Source organism: Cebus imitator, unplaced genomic scaffold (genome assembly GCF_001604975.1).
Source record: "Cebus imitator isolate Cc_AM_T3 unplaced genomic scaffold, Cebus_imitator-1.0 Scaffold232, whole genome shotgun sequence".
In the NCBI taxonomy this organism is placed as follows: Eukaryota; Metazoa; Chordata; class Mammalia; order Primates; family Cebidae; genus Cebus; species Cebus imitator.
Genome location: NW_016107547.1, coordinates 2,662,342 through 2,665,798, shown reverse-complemented (window position 1 = coordinate 2,665,798; position 3,457 = coordinate 2,662,342). Strand labels below are relative to the sequence as shown.

At 40.6% G+C, this 3,457-nt stretch overlaps 1 pseudogene; it reads right to left on the bottom strand.

The window, feature by feature from the left end:
* Positions 1–3,041: 3,041 nt before the first annotated feature.
* On the bottom strand, positions 3,042–3,145 carry LOC119466829 (annotated as a pseudogene).
* Between the last annotated feature and the right edge of the window lie 312 nt (positions 3,146–3,457).

The window sequence follows — 3,457 nt, the reverse complement described above, 5'->3', positions numbered from 1 at the left end:
AATTACGGCACCACAGAACCCTGCAATGTACATCCTGTAGTAACGTTCCAACTTACGTAATTCACAATTGGCTTCTTCCTCCACTCAAGTCTCAGATGAGGAGGACTAATCTTCTTATCTTATAGTGTTGGGAACTGAAGGAGTTTGGGGCTTGGAGGGAAGGGCAAAATCAGACAAGAACACTGCAGGTAGCCACATACAGGGAAGTGGGGAAATTGGGGATGAATCCCCTTCTCCAGTATTCTTCTGGCTCAGTCTCCTCAGATTCAGCCCATGAAATCAAGTCAGAAGTCAAGATACATAGTATGATCCCATTTACCCGAGTGTGTACTATATTCACATATATGTATTTATGTATATATGTAAATGCATTTTAAGAGACCTGAAAGAAATACACAAACTAATAACGATAGCAACCTCTAAAAAGAGAAATGGGAATGGGGAAGGAATGACGGAATCTCACATTTTAACTCTGTGTTATCAAACCTTTGAAACAGGAATGAATCCATCTAATTCAAAAAAATCATCTAATTAAAAAAATTATTTAAGAAAAGGAGTTTTGTTTGTTTGCTTGTTTTCTAGATAGGGCCTCCCTCTGTTGCCCAGACTGGAGTGCAGTGGTGCGATTACAGCTCACTGTAACCTTGACTTCCTGTGCTCAAGCAATCCTCCTACCTCAGCCTCCCAAGCTGCTGGGACTGCAGGCATACCACCATACCTGGCTGTTTATTTTTATTTTTTGTAGATACAGGGGTCTCCCTATGTTGCCCAGGCTGGTCTCAAGCTCTTGGCTTCAAGTGATCCTCCTGCCTTGGCTTCTTAAACTGCTGGGATTACAGGTGTGAGCCACAACACTGGACCAAGAAAGGGTTTTAAACCACATTAATACAACTGGGATAAGGGAATAGATGGTAGTCCCATTACCCAAGAAACAACAACAGGCATAGTTAGAGAATGCCGGAGCCCAGAGTGAATGTACGGATCACAACTTTAAGAGATAAGACTTGCCCAAGTTGATGTGGTGAGTTAGTGACACAGTCCACAACCTAGGTTTCCTTAAGGCCAAAAGAAAACATGATTCCAAAACCAGAGGGAAAACTTGAAATGACAATGGGAATCAATGAACCACTAAATCTGAAAAATCTGCAAGAGGTCAATTGCAGCTGATCCAGTCCTCTATCTCAGTGAAAAGTGAAGAAGAGAAGGTGAGAGTCTTGTTATGAAACCGTGGAATGTATGGAGTTGGAGGCATTCAGGTAGAGGCTATGGTAGCTTTTGTCTTCTCTGAGACCTCCAGTGCTGGTATGTGTCACTTACAGTTCCCCAAAAAGCTATTTGACAATTAGAAAGGGAAATTAAGCATTTTATCAGTATCTGTGGAGTCATTGACTTAAAAAGAGCCCCATGCCACAAATAGCACTTAGAAGCAGTAGCAGCAGCAATAAACTCTTCTCTCTCTCTCTCTGAAGTATACTCATTACTAATTCTTTTACTTGGAGAAGCTAGGAAAAGGGTAGCAGAATCCAACTCTGGCTCATTTGAGGAAAAAGGGAACTTATTGGAATGGTATGATTGGTGATGCACTGGTAGATGTTTAGCAACCAGCTCTTCAGAACAACAGCAAAAAAATCTGATTTATAATGTTTGCTGATTTCCATCATATAAATATTCCCACCATGGCCAACTGTAAGCTCCCAGTGCAACATCATCTAGCTCACAAAATTCCTGAAAAGTTAGTGGTAGGTCCTCAGCATCTAGTAGGGAGAAGCCCACAGGATGGAAGGGAGGCAGAAGAAGATCAACTAGCCAGTACCAGAGGGTCTAAAAAGCAAGAACTACTCAACAGTATTGTCAGGTCACTGCCACATTAGCTTCTCTGCACAGATCTCTGTACTGTCCCTACCACCTCCCATAGATTTTTATGCCCTTTTAGGGGAAAGTCACCCATTCATCTCATTATCCACAAACAGTGTGTCCTAAAAGTAGTGGCTCATGCATGCAGTTGCATTTCAAATAGGCTCCAGTTTATATTTGCAAGCCCAACTTACAGGGTCCTAAACCAAAGAAAACAAGTTTATAACAAGAGATTGGGACAAAAACATGTAAGTCTTCTTTATTTCTTTTTTTTTGTGTGTGTGTGGGGTTTTTTTTGTTGTTGTTGTTGTTTAGAAACATTTTAACGTAGAAAATTCACACACACACACACAGAGAGGGAGAGAGAGAGAGAGAGAAAGAAAGAAAGAATAGTAAAATGAACCCTTGTTCTCAACAATTATCAACTTGTGGCCAATCTTATTCCATCTATATTTCCACTCTTTTTTAGTTAAGGAAGAAAATCATCACGAGAAAGATCAGAAGAGTGGTTAGGACTGTTATATGGAATTGAAATAACCTGGTGATATGGTTTGGCTGTGTCCCCACCCAAATTTCATGTTGAATTGTAGCTCCCATAATTCCCACATACTGTGGGAAGGACCTGGTGGGGGATAATTGAATCATGGGGTGGTTTCCCCCATATTGTTCTCATGGTAGTGAATAAGTCTCACGAGATCTGATGGTTTTATAAGGGGAAAGTCCTTTCGCTTGGTTCTCATTCCCTCTTCCTGCCACCATGTAAGAAATGTCTTTCACCTTCTGCCATGATTGTGAGACCTCCCCCAGCCATGTGGAACTGTGAGTCCATTAAACCTCTTTTTCTTTATAAATGACCCAGTGTCAAGTATGCCTTTATCAGCAGCATGAGAACAGACTAATACACCTTGTAAAATAATAATGGCTACAATTTTGAGAGCAACTACAGGTTATGTGCTTTACATAAAGTATCTTATCAGAACTTCACAACAGCTCTGCTAGGCTGGCGTTATTATCTCAGTTTTCAGATGGGGAAATTGAGGCTGGAAAAATTTAACACTTGCCCAAGTCAAAAAGCATTGACAGAGTCAGGCTTAAACTTAGAACATAAACTATGTTGTACCCAAAATGTTAACAGTCATTGCCTCAGGAGAGTGGAATTATGGGTTTTTTTTTCATTTGCTTTTCATAATATTCCTTCTTCAATGTATCAAAACTCATATTGAACAATGAGTTCTGATTTGCAAAAGATGATTTATTTTTTGCACCTGTCAATAAGTCTTTCTCCACAGCTTATATGGGTTTTTATTATCTTTTTTTGTTGATTTTTAAAAATTTCTCTATAATTGCCATTGCTGGACAGCATATCCATCCAAATATGCTGGTGTGGTCTACGATGTTCCCCCCAGGCCCAAGTGGTTTGCTGCTGGTACACCGCCCTCACCCCCACGCCAAAACAGCTTCAAGAAAACCCCGTGAAACAAATGTCTAGGCTTTTTTGTGGGGTTAGTGAGGCTCTGGGTAGAAGTGAGCCCAGTAGTCATCATGAAGCTATCGCTGCCATGTTCCTAAATGTGGTCTGAATTCACTAGACTGCATTCAGATA